Source organism: Protopterus annectens, chromosome 7.part1 (genome assembly GCF_019279795.1).
Source record: "Protopterus annectens isolate FY-2018-M chromosome 7.part1, PAN1.0, whole genome shotgun sequence".
In the NCBI taxonomy this organism is placed as follows: domain Eukaryota; kingdom Metazoa; phylum Chordata; order Ceratodontiformes; family Protopteridae; genus Protopterus; species Protopterus annectens.
The window spans coordinates 78,600,391-78,626,579 of record NC_056740.1 but is presented as its reverse complement, the minus strand read 5'-3'; positions in this window follow the sequence as shown (position 1 = coordinate 78,626,579).

Sequence of the window (26,189 nt, the reverse complement as noted above, 5' to 3'; positions counted from 1 at the left end):
TCAGATAACATGCGTGTGCAGTTGCTGATGTATGCAGGTGACATGTATCCTAGTACATCATGCAGTTGCAATGCAGCCTCAACATTGCCAACTGTATATGGTGATATGCTGAATGTACGGAAAGATGTACCTCAGGTATGGACAGATGTGTGGAAATAACTAAGTGGTGGGGCATCTTTGCAGATGGATGTTTGCTGAGGACAGCTCACAGGTGTTGTCACAAGCAGTCCTACAATAACCTGTGTAACCAGTAAGCAATGGTTTTGTTAATTGAAGGACATAACACACAACTTAGACAGCGATCAGGGTGACAGCAAAGGTAAATCATTTGACACCTATTAACAGTTAAGACGTCCCGTGTGCATATATCAGCACTGTTGCCAAAGGAAGCATCAGTACAGTTTGTAACGTGTGCAATACTGCTGTAAGTCTGTCATACATATCATGAGCTAGGCAGGTCTTTGATTCACAGTACTGGCATGTGTGGTTGCGTGTGTGTCCATATATGTCACGTATGGTGGGGAATACATCTCAATTGTTACTTACTCTCCTGTACACTACTGTATACATCTGTACAGACTGCAGTGTAGAAAGCATGACATAGGCAGGGGAGTGTAGCTCACACATGTGAGGTATCTCCCCCCATCCAGGTGATGCATTCTACTATCCGTGTTGATGTCCCCGATCTTACGCCATACTGACTACCTGTACATATATATTCTCTGTGGCACATCATGTAGGTGCACAGTACTGTAATGATGATTTTCACATAAGCAGGGGTCCTCACCTCACCAGTAGCAACTGTGTGCGAGTGTGTGTTACTCTGTTGGTGAATCCGTGAGTGTGTGGGTGTGTTACTGTGTCACTGAATACATGTGTGTCAATACCTGAGTGTGTGGGTGCAGTTGTGTGTTGGTATCCTGTCATGGGAATGTGTATTACTGCTTCCAAATGAGGGATCACACTTCCCACTGGCATCTACCCTTGTAATCAGACCACTATCTTACCTCACCACTCCATGTAACTGTACCTGTGATGTCACCCTTTATGGATGTCATGTCTGTAGCCACAGTAGCTTAATACACAGCTATCATGCTCTTTGATCAGTAGACGTGTTTGTAACATGGGACATTCTCACTGTTATGTGGCAGCTACACAGTGCATGCTGGTATATTCATACATACCTGTGAGTAGTCCACATTGACATATGGGACACTAACTGCAAACACTGACATCCACCGGCATGTGCAGTTAGACCTGAAGGAGGACAGCAGAACATCATGACCAACATGCAGTTACTGTTGTTACACAAGGCACATACTGTTAACAGTATGAAATGCATTATACACCTATAGTACATGGTTTGTCTGCTGCCTGTCAACAGTACTCAACAATTGTAAACTACACTTGTCTTCCTAGTCTGTTCACCCTGTGCAACAGACCATATGAGCATGTCCCTGCACCGATGGTGTGGATGTCAAGGATGTAGCACAGGCATCATCATATGCACAGGGTGATAATGTTTGCCAGAGGCCTAGGCTGCACCATTGGATGACATCATGTGTGTGGATTAGGGCCTTTGATCTAATTGGGCATGTGTGGATGTTATGTATGTGTGTGTTGCAGTGCCCTACATATGTTTCCAGTGTGTGTGTGTATGTATGCACACAGTTCTGGCATGTGTCTGGCCTACATAGGGGTATTATTGACAGCTGCAGAATGTACAGGTCAGGTTTTACACTTCACGGTATCCGGCCACGGACATGTGACCTGTGCCTGCCAGGGGTTGCACGGGCACTATCAGGCAAAGGTGCAGATTGGGTACTGTCTGAAGTCACTTGTCCACTGGAACCCTGTCCTGGGCCATGTGCATGTAGCCTGCTGTGTTGTGGTGTGGACAGCACAGCACCAGATGCACTGCTGCTGCTAGCGCCACTATGGGAGTGGACATGTGAGGTAGCTCGTACACGTAGACCTGAAACAGGTGATGTAGCAGGCCTACGTCCACGTGCCCGACACCTCACTCCTACCAGATGTTCCAAAACAGACAGCTCACGCTCGCGGATTGTCATGCCATGGTCAAGGACTCCAACAATGTCACCCAACCGTCTATCCAAAGCTTCAGCAATCTGCTGTTGAGCATTTACCATTGCCTGGATGTTGTTGTTTAAAGAATGGACAGCAGCCCTCTGAAGCCTCTGATCTTCTCTGTTGTGCTGTTCAGCACATGCCTGTGCCTCCATTACTGCCTGAAACATGCGTCTGGTGACACCAGCTGCTGTGCTCTGTCTTGCAGGAGCATATTGGCCAGAGGTCCTCCTACGAGCAGCACTGGCCATGTGCCTATGTGGGGCACCACCAGAAAGTTGGCTGACACCATGGTCTGCAGGCACACCTTCCATAGCCCCCACACTTTCCTGTTCCAAGCTACCATGCACCAACTGTCCTTCCTCTATGGCCACTGATGATGGGGTATGTGCAGGCATGGGATCTGTGTGCAGGGATGAGGGGGATATAGATGGAATGGCAACCAATGGCACAGTTTCAGCCCCTGACAACTCTGCCTGTGCCTCAATCATACGTTCATCATCACTGCTAGAGTCTGTGGGGACACTAACATCAGATGTACCACAGGAGGGTAACGCACCTACATCACCTGTGAGGGAAGACAAGAACTGCACATTACAATCTGTACAACAGACACACACACACAGACACACACACATACACAGACACACACGCATGTGATATGACAAAAGACATGCAACATGCATGTGATATGGCAGACGGCATGCAGTGCAGACAATAATAGTGGTAGTTATCATACATCCGTGGGTTGCACCCAACAGCATGCATGTGTCATAGCAGATGGCATGCACATTACACAATCATAGTAGTAGTTAGCATACACCCCTGTGTTACACCATGTAGACCAGCACAGGTTAACAGTACATCTGCCTGATGTATGGCATATGACTTTGACAATCACATGAAATATGACATGTGATCTGCTGACTGTGCAATGACATGAATACATGTTTAACACAATGGTGTCCTGTCAAATATACAGTGGGGTAATGGTGTCCCAATGCAGTGTTGTGTGTCCACCCTACAGCTATACTGCACATTTAGCTGATGTGCATGGCCATTGCAGGGAATCATGAGGCATCTCTATTGCTATACAGTGTGAGTTACAGACACAGTTCATAGCCATGACTGTGTTTAGATACAATAAATATATACTGTGGAATGTGATCCATGTCACTGAGGTGTATACACATTAAACCATGACATGGAAGTTGTGACACAGGTCACTGAAGGGTATACGGATAACACCCCTGCACATCTGCAACCGTATTGCTGCTGCCTGGCAACTATGGCCAGACATGGTGAATACGTCAGTACACCATGTCCCACATGATATCTGTGTACCACACACACACACACACACACACACACACACACACACACACACACACACACACACACACACACACGAGGAGCAAGTAGGACATTGATGTCCATCACCAGCAAGGGGAATGTACTGTATCTGTGGGCTGATGTGGATACTGTACAGGTGACTGCTGTCATGTTGTGACACCTTCAATATGTTCAACACATCTTATGTGGTAGATTGATGTCACGCCTACACAAGATGTACACAGGTCGGTAGGATGTCCAGTGTTCCACATCTACAATATAACCATTAGACAAAGGCCATAGTTGGACCATGTGTAGTTATTGTACAACACAAGCACATCACATCTACTGTGTGTGTTGCTTCATGTCTCTGGCCATCCTCCATGGCCATGTGTGTACATGTGTTGGCTAAATTATTGTGACGGGCATCTATTTCACATGTCTTTGTTGTCCCATATGACATAAACCCATAGATGTCATATGCTCCACTGATGATAGGGTTATGCTAACAAAGGGTGGTATGTGGGATATGTTTGCAGGTTAGTTAGGCAGTGCTGCAGCCAGGCCACTAGATGTCATGGACATGTCAAGATAGTACATCACATTGTGTGACATTCATAGCAGGGCTATGATCCACACCAGTGAATCATGTAGGCTGGCCATACTCCAGCCCACTGTGTACTACTGCTTGTATTCCCCACATGTGTAGTTCTGAACTGTAGTACATGTCCCTAAAGTGAACAGCACCTACACCATTGTATGCACAGCTGTCCACACATCTGGTAATGACAGTTTGTGAGGATTCATGTTGGTGAGGTGATTCACATAGTTTGCAAGTGTTGCACATGGGAAGGCATTGTGATGCATTGCTGGTCTAACCTGTATATTGTGAAAGGACCATACATTATGTGTGCATGTTGTAAATGGCCACATGGCAGATAGAGCTGTGTATTATGATGCCTGATAAATAATAACAGTCTCACCTGCAACTGGCTGCTGTCACAGCGGAACACCAGAGGTACCTAAATAGGAGTAACACAGCAGTATGAGCATTATCCACACCTGCATGATGGCTACAGGGTGCAATGTGCATGTTAACACATACACCAGTACATTAACCTATACTACGGTGTATGCACATGTGTGCATACACAGAGTAGCATACTATAGTATGTGACATGTGTGTATACATGCCTTGCATATGATGTTACATTACATATTGTACAGTGACACATGCAACTATATGGAATATAGTTGTTATAGGTGCAGTACTGACTTACCAGGCAACTCCAGGCTCAGTGGTTGAGAGACACCCACCTCCACAATATTGGCTAAGGCTTGTGGATGTGGTTCTGCAGGTGTCCCCAGGTTGGCCAGTAGCTCCTCGGTACATGTGAGTGGGGGCTGGGTTGGTGGTCCACCACCTGTTGCACCTTGTTCCCTGGTGATTGCATTTGCACGCTGTTTCACCCATCTAATGAGGTCTGTACAGTGTCTATGCACCTGCTGGTATGTGCGATTGTGGCCACCCACATCATTAACCCTCCTGTGAAGTTCCATCCACAGGGCATCCCACTGCTGTGCATCCTGTGGCACATGGCTGAACAGGATATCATGATTGTCAAGTAGGTATAGGATGAGAGCCTCATCCTCCAAGTGGGTAAAAGGGGGTAGCCTTGCACGTGGCATACCTGGAAGACATAATGATGGAGACAGGTCACAGTAACTCACAGAGACATACAGAGCTACAGCTGAACATACATGTGTATCGCATTTATTACATTTAAATAGTTTTATTTGCAAATCTACATGACACTGATGTGTTTGTGTCACACGTTTTACATGCATGTGTTCTGCCATATACATCTACATGGCACTGTACAGCAATTCAACATCCTGCCATGTATCACCTGTATTGCACATGTGATACACATGGGACACTGGCTAGCCAGATGGTATTTGCAGGGATGGATATCAACTATAGCATGTATAGTCAAAGTCAACTAGTAGGCTATATGCCATGGGCCATGTATGAATCTAGGATGAAAGGTTACCTGGCAGTAGCCGACAGGCATGTCTCTGGGGCCAGGTGGAGCAGTGCCACATTACTGATCCACAGGGTTAATGATACATTTACCATGCGGTCATCACACCATGTCTGAGAGGGGAGCAATATGCTGCTTTGATGGACAGGAATGCATAGTATGGCAGGACTATGTAAATTGTATGGGACAAGGATCTGTCCAGCATGTGGAAGGTGGATGTCCATGAAGTATGTGTTTGAGATCAGGATGTGTATGTGTAGCATGTCTAACATCACTGGGTTGGACATGGATTTATTCAGGGTATGCATCATGCTACATAGTGGAGATGGGAAATGAGAAGGCTGGTGTAGGCCATCTGCACATGGCCAATACACCTTAAAGGAATTATGTGATCTGATATGGGTCACTTGAGTGTTGTGTATGGCTGGACAATGATCTCTATATTCATGGATAGCACCCTGTCATTATTAGGGTTGCCACATATGACTACCTGACAGGTGTGGTGATGTAGCTGTCACAGGAAAGACAACTGCCCAGCTGCATCCCACACACACAAGTGTCCATTATGTTGACCACTGCCTAGGTGGTAGTTCATGGGTACAGGGTTATTAACATAGGGATGACAATGCAACATGTAGCTGTCAGATTGTGGCCATATGTCACACACACCTCACCCACAAAGCTCCTTCTGTATGTTGTCCGCAACACTCTTGAGTTGGCTATTGCTCCTAGGTCATAGTCATTCGCATACTTCAATAGGCAGATGCCTTCTGTTTGTCTGTGAGGTATGGACTACAATGAGGGGGAATACAATTAATTAACCCTGTCTTACTGTAGCTGCACACCTTCTGTAGTGTTGGTTCTGCCAGCAGTCCCGTTGCAAAACACTCCTGTGACATAGGAATGTACATCTAGTATACTGAGTGTAGGTGGAACACAGTATGGGTGATGATGCCCTATGACCTGGCAAAGTTATGGTATGCAGTGTGAAATCAACCTTACTATCATCTACATCTGTAATGCTAACACCAATTATTTGATCAAGGTTCATGGCCTTTCAGACCAGACTCAGCAGGGTAGTAGTGCAGTACTTCCCCATTATCAGTGATGTCTCCCCCTTTGATGGTTGTGATACCTGTTGGTGTGCACCATTCAGTATGTACACAGCCTGACATAGAGCTATGTTATACATGATGTGTACGTGAAGAGCATCTTGTTTTGCCATATGTGTATGATACAAACTGTGATGTGGACAGGTCCCATGCAGCCTGAGTGCAGCTTGTACCTGCATAGTTGTGGGTACAGGGGCCCTGTGGTGTACATGGATATATGATTGTGTACCTGTTGAGGGGGGCAGTGTGTTTATGTTATCCAAGACCCAATCTGGATTTCTTATTCATGCTCAGCACTTGTTCAGAACTTGTAAGCACTACGTAAGCTACTAATTACTATAGCACTCAATCTTCCTCATTACTTAGAGGTAAACAGGTTTTGTACATACTTTTCTCACTTGCTTAGAGTAAAATAGCTCTTGTACTCACTTTCCTCACTTATCTAGGGGAAATTAGTTTTATATTTAGGCATGTCCAAGGGTCAGCTGCCAGTGTTCTCGCTTGTCTATCTGATGAATCTGGACATCTTGAGGCAATGTAGACATTGCCTCATGTACACAGACAACCCTCTCTGCCTACCACCCAACACTACAACCTGTGAGAGATGCACTTATCTAGCCAAACCTGAGGTAAAGCTCTCTCCAACCAAGCCTGACCCTGGCAGTCATGTGGAGAAGGTAAACATTCACACCACACCACACTCATCACATAGTCTCCCTGAATCTACCCCACCATTAACTGAGAAAACTACTCATGTACCAACTCATTAGCTCAACGCTTTCTGGAATTCATAAACACAAATGCCCTGGATCAACATATCCACACACCCACCAGGGGCAACAATATCCTAGACCTAGGCATTACCAACATGAGTGACCAGTGTTCCACACCTGAAGTCAACTCCTCTTTGGTCCGATCCGACCATGAGCTGAAAACCGTTGATATCAACATCCTGCCCCCACCCCCCCCCCCCCCCCATTAAGGGAACTACAGTATAATCTGTCTACAAAGCCAACTTCATGCTTCTTAAGACAGACGTGGTAAACATCATGACGCCCATGTTATTTTTTGTATTTCTGTATTGCCTTTCTATATTTTGAATACTGTAGTTTGTTTTCTTTATCTTGTGTTTTGCTTGCATTCTGTTTTAACAGCATATTAAAACTTCAAAAGAGACCACAGCTCTCTCTGTTCTGAGTCAGGCAGAATTTTTCCCTCCCTCCCACCCATTTAAGTTGTCTTGTTAAATACCACTGTCTTTCTAGTTGCCCGCCTCTTATGTTAATCTGACCATATATCTCATTTCTCTCTACTTTCACTGGCTTATGTGAGTAATCACAAAACCATCACTTTTGAAATCCACCCTTCAATTATTTTAATTTATTGGCCATCCTACAGTATTTCATAGTACCAAAATACAAAAGTAACCACCCCTTTCAGTCCATCTTGCTGTTTTAAAAATAGTAACTCTCCACTAAACCTTAACGTTTTAAACAGGTAAAACTCAAGTTACCTACTTTCATATCTAACTTCTCTAGTGCACACTTCAGAGTGCATTCTTTTCAATCTTACCTTTAAGCATCCCTGTTACTAGCACTTTCTCTCTAATACCTAAAAAGATCATCTCTACTTGACTCCAAGTAGACTTTTCTCTATCTGTTAAACCTAGCACTTGCTCCTACAGTACTTATTACCTTGATACGGCACTCTTATAGATAGCACCCAAAAGGCAAACCCCATTTCTCGGTCACCCACATCCCTGGAATCTCTTTAAAGTTTTTTGTCTAGTCCTTCTAGCATGTCGAGGGATCAGTTGCTAGTGTCCTCTCCTGCTCAGCTGGTGAACCTGGGAATATTGAGGCAATGTTACAATTGCCTCATGTACACAGACAACCCTCTCCTCCTCCCACAAAACACAAATACATGAGAGATGCAACTATACGGCCAAACTGGAGGCTGAGCTCTCTCAACATAGGACTGGCAAGACCAGTCAGGAGGAGAAGGGTACCACACACACTATAGACCCAGTCTCACATAGTACCATCACAACCTCAAATCATACACATAAACACACAAAGACATACTCAAGGCTCTGATCAAAAATCTACCAAAACAGCAGAGGCCACCAAAGCAGACACCCAAACAACCACCACCTCAGAACACAACACCTGTAACACATAGACCTCACAGTCAGAGTGTCAAACAGTCACAGCCCTTAAGGCCAAACACAATGCCAGACACACTAGTCATTGGTGACTCCATAGTCAGACACACTGACGTCCCGCTCACCAGACTGAGTAAGGAGAAGGTCACAGTAAGCTGCCTGTCGGGCTAGAATCCGCCACATAGCAAGCACTCAGGTCTCTCAACAGCAGGTACAAATACGACTCAGTCATTGTCCACGCTGGTGTAAACGACCTGAGGCACCTCCTGGACTACATGAAAGAGACATTGAGGAGCTCTCTGATTATGTAGCCCAGGCAGGTATGACCCTGACCTTGAGCAGTATCCTACCTTCACCAAGAATGATGCCACAATACAGAGATAAGATGATCAGCTTTAACAATTGGCTTAAACTCTGGTGTCATTCAAAGGGGATCCAATGTCTGTCTGCCTGGGATGACATGCTGGACAAGCCACGCTTGCCAAAAGGGACGGCTTGCACCTGTCACCCTGGGATTCCGGATATTGGCAAAGGCTCTTGCCACCCCATAGTGCCTTTTTAAGCAAGGCTCAAATTCTAAACCTACCACCCTAGAACACAAAAAGGAAAAAACTAAGGGTAATGCTGCTCAATGCCAGAAGTCTAAATCTCAAAATGCATGCACTCGAGGCCCTTCTCAGTATGGAGAACATCGATGTCTGTGCAGTGACAGAAACCTGGTTCAAGGCTCCTGAGAGCACCCCAGCACTATCAGGTTTTACCTCTTATCATGCGTCGCCCCAAAATCCAGACAATACCAAGAAAGGAGGGTATCCATATTCATCAAAGACACCCACACCTCAAGACTGGTGGCAACGATGCATCGGAGACCATCCAGGTGCAATTAACCATAGGCAAGACTGCTCTGCAAATTGTAGCATGTTACAGGCCACCCTCACAAACTCAGGAACCTCACACGGCCTTCCTGAAAACACTAGAGGGGATAAATGTATCACCAAACACCATCATACTAGGTGACTTCAATTACCCTAATATAGACTGGGAACACTACTCAAGCCCAAACACCCTAGCCCAAAAGTTCCTGGAATTCATAAACTCAAATGCCATGGAACAACTAGTCACCATCCCCACAAGAGGAGAAAACATACTTGATCTCATCATCACGAACATGGGAGCACAATGTTCAACACCGAGTATACCCTCACTGGTGAGATCAGATCAAACTAATCTCGCTGGAGGTCCTCATCCCACCCCACCTGAAATAAAAAGACCACAGTAAAGAACTTCGAAGCCGACTTCACACTTCTAAAGACTAGTGTGGTCTCCTTTAAGGCCCCGAGCCGCGGAAAACAGTACTCAAGCCACTGAATCACTTAGAAATGCCTTCTACCAGCACCTGCAGGACTGCATGGATAAGGCAATCCCAAGCAAAACAAAGACTCTTTGTACCAAAGGCAGCGTCCAGTCTGGTGGACCCCAGCCATAAACAAACTCTACAACAAAAGGAGGAAGCTACTACAAGATAGAGCAAAATCCTTAAAGGGTAAGACACCCTTGATCACTATAAGTAAAAACTAAGAGCTCTCATAAAATCATCCAAAGCAAATTTTGAGAGAAAAATAGCTAAAGACTCAAAAGACAATCATAAGGCCTTCTTTAGCTATGTTAGAAATCTGGGAGGAAACTCCCAGATATGCTCAGAACTAGTTCAAAATGATGTGAAGATTACTGATCCTACAGACATTGCCAACATACTGGATGACAGTTTCAGTGCAAACTTCTCCCTCCCCAAAAGGAGAGATATCTATACCAAGCGATTGCAGCCCCCAAACATCTCCAACGCCCAAGTGAGAACTGTTCTCCAAAGCAAAAAACACAGCATCCATGGGACCTGATGGTGTCCCCGGCTGTGTGCTCCACGAACTCAACGAGGAATTAAACCAACAGCTAGGACAGCTGTTTAATCATAGTCTTACCTCTGGATACGCACCCAGGAGTGGCGCACTGCAACTGTGGTCCCACTTCACAAAGACGGTGCCTCCACCGACCCTGGAAATTACCGGCCCATTAGCTTGACAAGCCTTATCTGCAAAGCCATGGAGAGGATCATAATGGACCTCATAAATAAAGACATAGGGAGTTTGCAGACTTTGGATCCATCCCAGTTTGGCTTTGTCAAAGGCAGATCATGCCTTCTAAACTTGGTTGACTTTTCAAACAGTCACCAAAGCCATTGATGAGGAAAGGCAGTCCATACAGCCTACCTCAATCTGGTGAAGGCCTTGATACAATACCCCACTCGGGTATCATTGAAAACTCATCAGCTTAAATGTTAACCCATACATCACAAGATGGGTTGCAAACTGGCTGAGTGACAGAACCCACAGGGTCAGAGTTGCTGGCGCCATGTCAGACTCAAAGCCTGTCACAAGTGGTGTACCACAGGGCTCAGTCCTGGGCCCACTCTTGTTTGGCATCTACTTTTCAAGTACAAGCAAACACAGGAGGGTTATGGCTGACAAAGTTTGCAGATGACTGCAAACTGGGCCATAGTAGAAAACACATCTGACACAGATATCCTTCAGAAGGGTCTCACAGAAACGGATAACTGGTGCCAGAGCCATGGCCTAAAGTTAAATGCCAAAAATGCATAGTCATACCTTCGGGAAAAGCAAGGTTACCCCTAGCTACCAAATAGGTGGCAATCCACTGAGCACAGAAGAAGTTATCAGGGACCTGGGGACCCAGGTTGATAGTAATCTGTCATTCGACACCCATGTAGCTAAAGTAGTTAGGAAGACCTTCTACATTGCCCACCTTATCATGAAGGGATTCTCATCTAGATCAAGGAGGTCATAGTCTCCCTATACTCATCACTCATCAGACCAATGATTGAGTACAATGCCCCATTCGAATGTATCTGACCCGACACTTGCAGCAGCTGGAGAGGCCACAAAGTTCCTCACCAAAAGGATAAAGGGTCTCAAACATCTGTCCTATGCTGCCCGACTGAAAGAACTCCAGCTCTATTCAGTCGCCATCGCTGCTCAGAGGTGACCTTTGCCTAACATACAAGGCCATGTCAAACCCAGATTTGATGAATATGCTTCACCTCAAAAATCTAGATCTGTCAGAGCCACAAGGCGGAGACTTAAACCTCGACACGGCTATTAATAGGACGTGCTGGAGGGATAGATTCATCACCCAAAGACTCCCTATGCTGTGGAATAAAATCCTGGTATATGTGAGGCAGAGCACCTCGCTGGCCTTGTTCAAGAGAAATCTTGACCAATGGATGGGAGATCAGATATACCCCAGGGATTACCTCAGTGTCACTGCTCAACAGAGGCACAGCAAAATAATGGGTATAGTTCCCCATACTAAAGGGGTGGCGTAAGCCACAAAACTATGGGCTAGGCTTGTAAATGCCCTCGGGCAGATAGCCTAGTATGAACCTATGAACCTATGAACCTATGACAATACTCTTACAACTGCTGAATCCTACACAAATGCACTCTATAAGCACTTAACACGAGTAAATGGATTGTGCTATCCCAAACAGAACCAAGACACTATACTCCTAATTAAGGAAACAAATCTGGTGGTCCCCTGCTATAAACAAACTCTACTACAGGAGGAAGACACTGTTGCAAAAGAGAGCACAAACTCATGCATGGAGGAGCACCCTGGTCAGCCTCAGTAAGAAAGTGAGATCCCTCATAAGAACCTCCAAAGCTAGCTATGAAAACAAAACCGCCACTAATTCCAACAACAACCACAAAGAATTCTATAGCTATGTCAAATATCTCGATGTCAACACTCATATCTGCTCTGAGTTACAGCACAAAGGCATGAACATTACAGAACCAACTGATATTGCCAACATCCTGGCAGATAGGTTCAGTGCTACCTTTCCCCCCTCTCTGTCAAAGCTGCACACTCTAAAGCCAATATCACAGCATCCATGGGACCGGACAACATCCCAGGCTGCGTTTTACACAAACTTCAGAACGTACTGGCTCCCCAGCTATGCACCATGTTCAATAATAGCCTTGCATCGGGCTTAGTGCCCCCTGAATGGTGCACAGCAACAGTTATCCCACTCCACAAAGGTGGTGCCACAATGGACCATGGGACCTATTGCCCTATAGGCCTGACTAGCCTGGTCTGCAAGGCTATGGAGCACATCATGGATCTCAGTCACAGAGACATTGGGTACCTCCAAACCTTTGACCCCTCCCAGTTTGGCTTTGTTAAGGGCAGACCATGCCTCCTAAACCTGGTGGACTTCTTAGAGACAGTTACCAAGGCATTAGATGAGGGTAAGGAGGTCCACACAGCCTACCTAGTTCTCTCAAGGGCTTGCAACATCATTCCTCATTCTGGTATTCTCAACATACCCATCCGCCTGAACATTAACCTTTACATCATGTGATGGTTTGCAAAGTGGCACATGGACAGAACCCATACAGTGGGATTTGCATACCCTAGGTCCAACTGTATACCAGTTACAAGTGGCGTCCCCTAGGGCTCAGTCTCAGGACCACTCATGTTCGGTATATAATTCTCTGACATACAGGCAAGCACAGGAGGGCTTTGGCTGAAAAGGTTTGCAGATGACTGCAAACTAGGGGACATAATTGTTTTGCCAGCTGTTACAGACACCCTCTGGAAGGGTCGCACTGAGACAAATACCTGGTGTCAATATCATGGCCTCAAGCTGAATGCCAAAAAGTGCATAGTCATCCCCTTTGGGTATAACTAATTACCTGCAGACTACCACATAGGTGTTAGTCCCCTACATACAGAAAAGGTAATAAGGGATCTGGGAACCCCAGCAGATAGCAGTCTCTCCTTCAATACCCATAATGACAAGGTGGTTAGAATATCCTTCTATGTGGCCCCCCTAATCTCTAATGGGTTCGCATCCAGATCAAAGGAGGCCATTGTGCCTCTACTCATGACTTATTAGACCCATTAAAGGATACAACACCCCATTTGGGATATACCTTACAAGACAACTGCAACAGCTTGGAAGACCACAACAGTACCACACCAAGAGGATTACTGACCTCAAACAGATGACCTATGCAGCCCAACCTAAGAAACTCCAGATGTACTCGGTTGCATACTGCATACTCACAGGTGATCTCTGCTTGACATACAAGGCCCATGTCCAACCCAGTATTGCTGGATATGCTCCACATAAACAGAGGCCCCTGAGAGCCACATGCTTTAGGGATATACACCTAACCGCAATGATGACTAGGATGTGTTGGATGGATAGATTCCTGATCCGGACACTCCCCATGCTTTGGAACATGATTCCAATGTAATCAGGCAGGGCCCCTCACTAACACTCTTCAAGGGAAACCTTGACATGTGGATGGGAGACAGACATGTACCCCGGGGATCACTGCAGTGGCTCTGCTGGACAGAGGGACAGGGAACTAATGGCTCTGCCATTCAGAAGCACAGGGAACTAACCTATGGGGGTGACAAAAGCCAACACACTCTAGCTAGGCTTATATATACCCTTGGTAAGACAGTCTAGTACCTACCTTTGCACTTATTTCATGTGTTATGTGCAAGGATAGTTAACTAGCTCATCCATTTTGCTTTGCTATCGTGCTGATAAACTAGGGTGACTACATGTCATATGTATCCTGTTATTGTGTATTGTAAATGCCAGTAGACATAACTAATGTTTGCCTAACATAACAGTAATACTATGTAACTTGTAATACATATCTGCCTACAATACTGTACATTACACAGTTATTGGCACAATATCCCACAATGCAAATCATAATTGCACAGTGGGCCAGCCTTCGACATGTTGTTCTCAGTAATACACCCATACATATGGCTGCTGTTACAATATATCAACATACACTATCCCCTGTTATACACATACTTGTTGGACCAGCCCTGCCACTGACAGCGGCTGGTGAGGAATATTTGTGTTCAAAGCCCTTATATAGCATCTCTTGTGGTGTATGCGGTGTTTGCCTTGTGACCTACAGCAGTACACACATAAATACTACAAGCGTTACTATACTAAACAATACATCACTACAAGATAACTGTTTCCACTATATGGATTGTGTGCACTTTAAATATTACAGAGCAGATACTAAATACACAGACATACTGCTCTACATACCTTATTAGTAACCCAAGGTGTCATTGACTGTTGATTCAGTCCTTTGCAGTTTGTGTTTCAATCTGCTTTGTAACGTTCTGCTGGTATATACGGATGGTTTGAATGTGTGATAAGCCATCCTTTTCTAGTTAAATATCTGTAACATGTGGTATCCTGACCACCAATTGGTGTTCCAAAGTAGTTAATTAGATGCGCATCAGCTGTGCAGCTCCTCCATTAGCTGATACCATGGCAACAGTGGTGTATAACTGAGTACTCCTTTTGGGCATTGTCCGTTTGCCTTACTTTCGAGGAAGACGGCCTGGATGTGTTGTTTGTGATGTATTTCAACAGTTATATGGAGACAGACAGAGATATATTAGCTTCATGACTCCCGTGGATTGTGTGTAATGGCTAGACAATTTTGTTCTACATATGAGTACAGCTGTTATATTTCAGAACATTGCTACTTATGCAGGGTTTGTTTGTACCTGATACTTCTGCAGATGTTTATGTCTGGCAAGGATGTTTGGGCAGCTCAAGGCTGTATGGCTATGCATGAACTGTTATGTGGTTTACAGTGTGCTCACCAGACATCCTTGATTTGGTGTACATGTGTATCATACTGTGCTGTTACTCAGTAATTGGTAACACATCCTGGTGTACACACAACCCTCTGAAACAGGATTAGTGCAAACAAACCCTGTAACATCAGCAGCTGTTCCATTGTATAACAGCAACTATTTCACATAGGGCCATGTTAGTGTGTCTCTGACAAGGTATGTTAAGGCTTCTGCAGATGTCGTACAGTGAGTGAATGATTTGTGATGTTATTACAGTTTGTATTGTAATTTGTTTGGGTGTGGGGGTGATGTTGGTGGGTGTGCATAGCAGATGCAGGTGTGTAGGTACTGCTTTTATACATAATCGATATGTGCGTGAGGGATCCTTTCCTATTTGAACACCTGTCCTTTAGTGGACTAATACTATGGTAATTGCAGGCTGATTCATTAAGGCACTGTTAATTGGTTCCTGTATAGCATGCAGGTGATGTTAGTCCTTGAATCTTTTTGGCAATGCATCAGAACATAATAAAGTGTTGCTACATGAAAGCTGTGTATTTCTGTCATAGGTATTTGCAGTCATTGTAGTCATGTTGGTAACTGACCCTATTTGGCTAAGGTTGCCACCTTTTCATATGGCCATAGTGGGACATTTTCGGGACACACATCAGATTTTACAGGCCGACACAAACCCACAGTCAGTACAAGGGATAGAACTTTCCTTTCTTACCTAAATATAAGCTTATTCTTGTAGCAGTTTAGTTGCTTATCCTGTTTCTTGTAACATGTAGGTATTTTAGATACAGAAAGAACTATTGTATGTAACTATTACATTACATATGGGACATAATTATGTCCTACTATCTCAGGACATTTGCCACGTTTAATATATTTGGTCAGGACACAACCGCCCAAAGAGGGACTGTCCCATGCAAAGTGGAACAGGTGGTAACCCTATCATTGGCTCATGTCCATAGCACATATTTGTAATAGTGTATAGGCATATACCCACCATATCCTTTGTTCATAAAGGTTGCTCGTGGCGGAATGTGTGATTGCTATGGTCCATGTTATACTCATATATGAACACTTCAACCGCTGTATATGGTATATCTATGGAAACCCAAAACCACACAGTTCCAGCGCCCACAGTACCGGGCCCAGACTCCCATACCCCACATTACCGACAGCGACAGTAATTTGCGAAAGTAACATGAACATGGATCACACACACGCCCACACAGACACACTGCTACCCACCACATCCAAACAAACCATCCTACACTACATATGAGCAGATGTGCACGCCTCCCTACACCCCCAATGTAGATGTCTGCGCCCCCAACACCCCCCTACTTTAATATTCTACCTCCTAGATCACACAAACAGATGCACAAAGATAACCCACACCCACACATTACAGTCCTCCAGGAACACACACCACACTCAGAACACACACTTACACACACTACAGCCCTCAGAAACACACTTACACACAGTAACCTACCTGAATCGCAGCACCAGAAGCACTAACTGTCTCTTAACATTGTGATTTTAAACCTCGCGCATCTGGTGTTTCGGTACTGTGTTCTTTCGGACCTTAAGCCTCGGGATTATGAGCGTCACTATGTCAAGCAGTTGGTGTGTGGTAGGTATCCCATTTATATGTACCTCCATGGTTATGTAGATGTTTACCTATCTATATATCTACATATATATGTATATCCCATCTCAGAAGTACAGGCAAACACAGGAGGACTATGGCTAACAAAGTTCGCCGATGACTGCAAGCTGGGAGCCATAATTGACTCTCCGGCTGACACAGGCATTCTCCAAAAGGGCCTTACTGAGACGGACACCTGGTGTCAAAGTCATGGTCTCAAGCTAAATGCCAAAAAATGCATAGTCATCCTGTTTGGGAAAAATAAAACACCCATGAATTACCACATAGGTGGCAGCCCCCTTAATACAGAAGAGGTAATAAGAGATCTAGGGACCCAGGTAGATAGTAATCTCTCCTTTGGCAATCATATTGCCAAAGTAGTTAGGAAATCTTTCTGTGTAGCGCATCTAATTACTAAAGGGTTCGCATCTAGAAATAAAGAGGTTATAGTGCCCCTCTACTCGTCACTCATCAGACCCATCATAGAGTACAATGGCCCATTTGGGATGTACCTCACAAGACACTTCCAACAGCTGGAAAGACCACAAAAGTACCTCACCAAGAGGATTACTGGTCTCAAACATATGTCCTATGCAGCCCAACTGGAAAAACTCCAGCTGTACTCAGTGGCATATCACTTACTCAGAGGTGATCTCTGCCTGACTTACAAAGCCATGTCCAACTCTGAATTGATGGATATGCTCCACCTAAAGAAACTCAAGTCACTGCGAGCTACTCGCTCTAGTGAGCTAAACTTTGCCACAACAATAAATAGAACATGCTGGAGGGATAAATTCCTGTCACAGAGACTCTCCATGCTTTGGAACAAAATTCCTAACTACATTAGGCAGAGCCCCTCACTAACATTCTTCAAGAGAAACCTTGACGAGTGGATGGGTAACAGAAAATACACCCCTGGGATCACTTCATTGGCTCTTTTTAACAGAGGCTCAGTTAATTAATCAATGGGGCGGCGAAAACTGAGACACTTTGGCTAAGCTTATAAATGCCCTTGGGCAGATAGCCTAGTACCTACCTATGAACCTATGAACCTATATATCGACATATATCTCTCTCTCTCTCTATATATATGATGATGTATATATGTATATATATATATATATATATATATATATATATATATATATATATAAAACATACACATTTCATTGAGTACATGCCGGTTTGTCCTATTTCCACACATTCCTACCTTTTGTGTTTTATCCTCTCAGTATACACAACTGCCATTGGTACATCTCAGGTAGCTTAGTGATATGTTATTGTGAAGATTGTGTACATGGTTGCGTGTTCTAAGCCTGGAAGTGGTATTTTACCTTTCAGAGCAGGCACTGGTAGTGCAAGGGTGATTAACGCACATTTCAGCGGTTGTATGATCCACCTGTTTGTTATTCTGTGGAATACTACCTATATATGCAAGCTGTGTTTAAGGTATACTATGTAACATGTAAACATCTGAGAAGATTCCTGTCAGGGATACTCCCCATTATTTGGAACTACATCCCTGATTACATTATACAAAACCCCTCACTAACACTCCAGAGAATCCTTGCAGAGTGGGTGGGGAACAGTTGATACACCCCCAGGGATCCCGCAATTGGCTCTACTCCACAAAGGGACAGTTAGTTAATCGATGGGGTGGCGACAGCAGACACTTTTTGCCTATGCTTATGAGTGCCCTCGGGCAGTTAGGCATGTACCTACCTATGTATCTATGAACCTTTACATACAGTATGGACACATGCTGATAGCTTAATTTACTATTCAGGTATTGACTTACCTTGTGCCAATGGCAGTTATGTGTACAATAGTTGAGGGCTATCTATGTAGGATGCACACAGTAGACCACCTATACATGACAATTTACAGGTGATCGTGTGTGTGTGCCATCCATGTTTGCTGTGTGTGTGCAGGTGGAGAAGGGTGTCAGTCTATGAGTGCCTACACTGTCAGTGTGTGTGCTATATGTTTCCTCTTTGCCAAGACATGGGCATACTGGGCACGTCTCCGTCTTTCTACTGGGGCTAGCACAAAGTGTTCATGGACTGAGTCCCTCGGTGCCTGTGGGGCCCTTGGCAATGTTGGTGGGCTCTGAGGGCCTTCACCATTCTGTCCCTGCTGCAGCTGTTTCTACAGGATCATATTGTGTAGCATGGCACATACTATGAAAATTTGGGCACATGTGCCTGGAGAGTACTGCAAGGCTCCACCAGATATGTCCAAGCAACGGAACCGTGATTTCAGCATCCCAAACACATGCTCTATGATGATTCTGGTTTCTGCGTGTGCCTCATTATGGCGTTCTTGCATGGCTGTGTGTGCATTTCTGATGGGAGTCATCATCCACAGTTCCAGTGCATAGCCAGCATCCCCCACTAGGTGGCCATATGGGATGTCCCGCCTGGCAAATATCTGATACAGCTGTGAGGCATGCCAGATGTGGGAGTCATGATAACTTCCAGGGCTGCCATCACACACATCCATGATAATGCCCTGGGTTCACCGAGTGGTGACTTGATGTGTATGCGCGTGCAGTCTATTGCACCCAGTACCTCCGGGTAGTCTGCCACATAGTGGAAGAGACGCATATTGCTGGCCAACACCTCCTGCATTCAGGGGAAGTATATGTGCTCATTGGCATGTGGTAACATGGCATCCAGGAACTGGTGGAGTACCCTGGATGCTGATGCCTGTGAGATCCCCATGATATCCCCAGTTGGCCTTTCGAAGGTACCTGTGGCTAGTATTCTCAAGCTTACACATACCTTCGTATCCACTGGGATGGGTTCCCCTCTGTTACCTCTGGCTCTGAGGCGTGACCAGCACAGCTCAACAAGTTGCTGTATGATGTCCCTGTCCACCCTGTAATGCTCTACTATATCCAGATCATGTAGCTCCTGTTAGGTTACCCAGGGTCTGAACACTCTTCTCCTCCTCTGGTGCCTGAGATGGTTGTCAGCATCATCCTCCACACCACCGTCAGTCTCCAACACATGCTGGTGAATCAAAGCTATGGCAGCCCCTAACATGTACATATTAAAAGTTCCCCATCTGTATACACCAATGGTGCAGAATGTCTGGGAATACACAAGTGTGTGGGTGGGGCTTTCACACCTTATACTACTGTGCAATGGATGATGCTGGTGTAATTGGGTGTGTTTGTGAAATTCCAGCTGCGAGGTATCTTAGTTATTGGTTTTACAGCAGGTACTGCTATTGTGGGGCCTTTGGTTTTGACTTACGCTTGGCTGCCATGATTCATCTATTGCCCTTTGCTTCACTTATCAACCCGATTCCCCTCTCATTGTCAGGCATGCATCCAGCTGCCGGCTTTCTTGTTTTGTACTTTCTCAACCCAGGATTGTGTTGCAAAAGGTGTTATGTAGCTGATCTACTGCAAGTTTGCTTTGTTCTGCTGTGACAGTTCTCTTTTCTTTGCTGTACAGCACCTCCCCTTTCCTGTTCTGCAGGTAGCTGCTAGCAGCCTTGTTAGCTGTTGTCAATGGCCCACTGTGAGTTCCTAGGTGTTAATTACTCATTTGTACTCCAATTACCATGCTGCAGCATTTCCTTGTTGTCTTCCCATATCCTTCCTGTTTTAGCTGTGGTGCATGCCGCAGACAGTTGTTTACCGGGTTTCGAGTGTGTTTTTATCCACGTTCACATGCACTTTCGGTTACCTTCTGTGCTCTCAGCTAAGCAAAGCTATGGCTACTTCCACACCCCTATCCTGCGGCTTTGCTTAGCAACAGGCAACCTGGATTAGCAATGATCCAATGTGCTTACAGCTATGGTGGCGCACCCCTCTCTTGATGTCATGTTTACCTCCAGGTCACTCCTCGGTGTGGTACCGCTATACTGTGTGGTACATCCTTTCGCTGGCGGGGCATTTGCGATTCAGTATTACTTGAGTCATTTGCATGGCATTGACAACTAATTCCTAGTTACCGTGCAGAACACTGTCACAGACCCTTAGCAACCCTTGCGCCATGGTTGTGGTGTAGCATGCGTGCCATTGATTATTATGGGGAATTCATGAATTGTGTTACATTGCAGTTTTATGACATCTAAATATATTTTCCTTGTGATCCCATTTGCACACAGATGCACTGCGGTTTTACTTTGCGTTAGTGTGGCCATGACATTAAATGTTATTTTTTATGTGTTGTACATGTTTTTTTATGCCATTGGCTATATATTTAGCCATTGGCATATATTAACATTATAATACGTAAGTCTGGTCTGCTTTCATGGCTCCAATTTTATGTCTGAAAAAATGTAAACCTTTGTTTGGTTTACATTTCTTCATGCTTATGCTACGCCTGCACCACTTCATGAATCGCTGTATACCTTCATTTGCATGCTACACTGCTGCACATGGGGTAATTAGCATACATGTGCCGGGAGCTGCGCAGCTCTGGCGTATGCTGGTAGTGCACGTGGAAACAGCTCGTACCCAAATTGCTCGGCGGCCATATTTGGCGCTAGATCACTGACGCTACTCCAACGCCTGGCGCAAGCTTCATGAATCCCGGGGATAGTTTATATATATATATATATATATATATATATATATATATATATATATATATGTGTGTGTGTGTGTGTGTGTGTCTGTAAAGCAATGCATACCCCGCGCAAATGCACTTACACACGCTTACTGATGTTTACATATGCTTAAACCTGCTTACTAGTGCCTTATTCATTATGACACTGACATTTCACTCCAGTTCACTTTTAATTGTTATTTTGCAAGTTATACAGCGGACAGATGTCGAAATATGTTCATGTACAGATTACCGATAGAAAATGGTATGTGCTGCAGTGGGATTCGGAACAGGAATGTCTGTTCATTAGGTGGATGCTCTAATCAATACACTATTGCTGTGCTGCTTCATTTGCATATATACCCATATACCCATGACTTCTGGTTCCCCAAACGTTCACCCCAACACCTCACTAACACTGCAGTCATCCATTCTCTAGTTGGATTCACGGTGTATCCACACCACTACACATTGGCCACTCCCTACTCCTGTAGACCCATCCCATCGGTTGACTCACTCCGCACATCCTCAGAAATCCCAAACTTTTAGTCCACAAACATTGGTGACACGAGCGACCAAAAGGACATTAATCGCAATTTGTGGGTTGTCCCACATGGGACATGCATGTCTTTATTTCAAGATTAGACTCTATACTTCATTACATCCTTACTCCCGTTAACATGACACTACAATAAATTAATAAGTATGACTATGTGGTAACGCACACATTAAACATGAGAGCCTAATTATGTACGAGTTCTGCGCAATTCTTTTACAAATAGACCGGCTTAGTAATTGACATTGCCATAGCAGGAAGATCACAGGAATGATTCCATGTGTGAGAAAGTCCTCACATTTGATTTTTTCAGCACAGCACTGACTTCAGACATTGTACACACTTCTGCCTTTTAGCAGTTTAGTCCCTTCCCTCTTATGCACAACTTATTATTCTATCTACTGTCGAGGTTTGTAAGGGCACATTCATGTTATTTATGTCTGCAAATGGAATGAATGTTACAGAGAATGTACTTCTACATATAGATGCATGCATGTGTGTATGCATATATACTTATAATGAACTCGCTGACCTCCATGAGGCAGTCCAATTAGAACCAGCCCATCCAACCCTGACATGCCTGGATCCATAATTTCATACCCATAGTTCCTCCACCCCACCCGAGTACAACATACACGCATACCATCCATTGTCCAGTTATCGCAGCCATGACACACCTCCACACATTGCCCTCTCCCGAGTGTTCGGGGCCCTACACATATGGTGTCCCAACCCATGTATTCTCAGGCTCTCCCACCATTTAGTCTTTGAACACACCTGCCCTTGCTTGTGTAATGGTCGGATGGCCAAATATCCTATCAATTTTTGGGTAGTCCCACCAGGGACTACACTCTGATTGTAAAATAGACTTAGCAGATCAACAATGTTACTCCCACTGGTAATATCCTGCCTGTGGTGTAAGTAGCAGTGCTTTGCTCACTCCTGCCCAGCTTGATATGACATATGCTGACAGCGCTATATAATACTGGGGTTGCTGTTGATTACCTTCTCATTCCTTTTGTATGCCTTATTGTTACGACGTTCATTTGTCATATATATATATATATATATATATATATATATATATATATATATATATATATTATATATCTGTACATACTTATATACATTTCCTATGCTGGGCACTGCTTACACCCGCACAAGTGCACTCAGACTTGCTTACTGGTATTTATATATGTTTACTGCTGCTTATTTGTGCTTACACCTGCTTACAAGTACCTTATTCATTATGACAGTACCACTTTGATTGAATGACATTTAGTTAAACATCTCATGCAATACTCTTATGCTGATTTTACAGCAAAACGACATTCATTCCACATGGAAAATGATACGTGCTATTGTTGGACTCGAACCGTGAATGCCTGTTCATTAGGCGGATGCTCTAAACAGTACAGTATTGACATTCACGTCGATTCCACATGTTTTTCTCTATTTGAATGATTTTAATGTGCAAGCTACACTCGGCGGAGGGCAGAGATGTGCAAACACGCTGCACTTTGCTTACACTTTCGATATTGCAGCAATACAAATGTATAATAAGGACATGGGGAATCTAATTGTGAAAGTTCTAGGGACGGGGCTCAGCATTCCACTACATGCTTGTGTGTTTACTACTTTGATTTTATTTCACTGTTCATGGACACTCTTGTATGCTTAGCATACATTTCGGTATCCACGGACACTGAATTACTGACTTAGTATTAGGGGAAGGTTCTAATAGTAAGCATAGTAGGTTGTGCAACTGTCGGGGCATGTTTACGCCTCCGTAGAGCACTTATACACACCCCCTGCACTCGCACACATTTCCTGCGCATGTCAAGGGTGTGGTGGCATGCCCTTATACATATTCATATGGCGTTGCTGCGCCATCTGTAATGAGGACAGTTAGCGCAAGGCTAAAATCGTTCTTGCACTGAGCTTCATGAATCCTCTTAAATGTTTACATACATTCTACTCTATGGTCATTAACCCTTATAACTAGGTTCTCCCCAACAGAAAAAGGATGATAAAGTTTACAGAATGCAAAGTACATTCAGAATATTATGACTGCTGACAAAATCACTCCCCTCTTACCCAGTTAAGTAGATATTGAAAAACTAATAATTTATGTAAGCCCTAGGAGCATACTGTTAGAGAGGAATCTAATCAGTAAACTGTAAAAATGCAGTATACATGTATATGTATGGCTCAGATCCTGCAGCAATTTGCAATTGCCTCATTATTGTGAGGTTTACTAAAAGACTAAGGTTCCCAGACTAGGTAAAATACAAATACAAAAAAATTGCAGCACAGATGTAATAAATGGGGTGCAAATCCTGCAGCAATTCACAATTCCCTCACTAGTGTGAGTGTTACTACAAGGCTAGACTAAGGTCCCCAGACTAAGTAAAATGCATGCATAAAAACATGCAGTAGAAATGTAATAAATGGGGCTCATATCCTGTAGCTATTCACAATTCTTTCACTATTGTGAATTATACTACAAGACTAAGCTTCCCAGACTAAGTGAAATGCAAACAGTAAAAAGCAGTAGAAATGTAATAAACGAGGCTCCGATCCTGCAGCAATCCACAATTCTCTCACTGAGCTGCAAGTGTCCAGTAGAAATAGCACTGGGAGGAGCTTTCAAACTCTAATTTACAGTAGCCATGTGCAGCTAAAAAGGCACCAAGTTTAAAAGCACAATAAACATTGGGTGGGTGGGTATTTGAAGAAAAATATTTCCTAATTGACCTTAGTCAACAACCTTTAAGACTTCAAGGGGAAAAAAACTTTGAACAAAGTTTAAAATGCAACAAACTGTAATATATTAGTACCAAAATAAAAAAAGTAATGGAAATAGCCATACTTCAAATTTAGAAAATCTAAAAATCAATGCCATCAAGTAGCAGTTTTAAACTCAGAGCTCTTGTAGCACCGCAGACTATCTCACATTTTACCCACGGTATAATTTTTATGATTATAAACTACTACTACATTACTGTATATTATTTTACCACATAAACTACGTGATTTGCTTAGATTCAATGCAGAGCTGTTGCTAAGAATACCGGCATCCTGAACACTCCCCGGAGTGGGAACACCCTCAACCAGAAGTTGAAAACTCCCAGAATCTATCATCCCATTCATTTATCTCAACCAGCAGCATCTGAGGACATTAAAAGAGGGTGGCAAGAGCTGGAGAGTATGACTGTCAGCTAACTATGGGTCCCAAAACCATCAACCCAGTGGCTGCAGAATCCAGTGCAATGCCCACTATGCTAGGCCAGTGCAGATGCATACTTCAATATACCCATGATCCACAGCCAGAGTACATGACTCTCCTTGGTGAGTTTACTGCCACCCGAGTTCCTGGTATTGATGTTAAACTTCCTGACCTTTCTCCAAATACTACTGCTGAAATGTGAATTCACAAACACACTCCTGCCAAGACAGCACTGTGTGTTCATTCCCCAGTGTCCCTAGCCAGCTCCACCAACACTCAGAGTGTTAGCCAAACCAGGACCATCTGCAGCAGAATCAGGGTCAAAAGCTCTTCACTGTGGAACTAGAACATGAAGTTATTTTTCTGTTATAGACCTGCAATCTTCTGATAAAGTCTTGGACAAAAACGTACTGGGAACTGAGTTCAGCATTACTTCTTCTATGTGGTGTGCTGTGCCGTGTCATTAAAGGAGTTTGTGGGTGAACAGCAACTGTCTGACTGCTTTTTATCTTCATTAGACCTGTAATCATGGTAATATGCCTGATTCATTGTTGGCGAATAATATAATTTGCAGTCATTCAGGCAAGTAAATATTTTGTTTAGAATTTTGCAGGTCCCTAAAGTTTGTGCACTGTTTATTTCTTTCCATCCATCAGCCATACCACTCTTTAGTCCATTGCTCAAAATGAAATGCAGAACCATCACAATTAAGTCTGTCTTTACACTG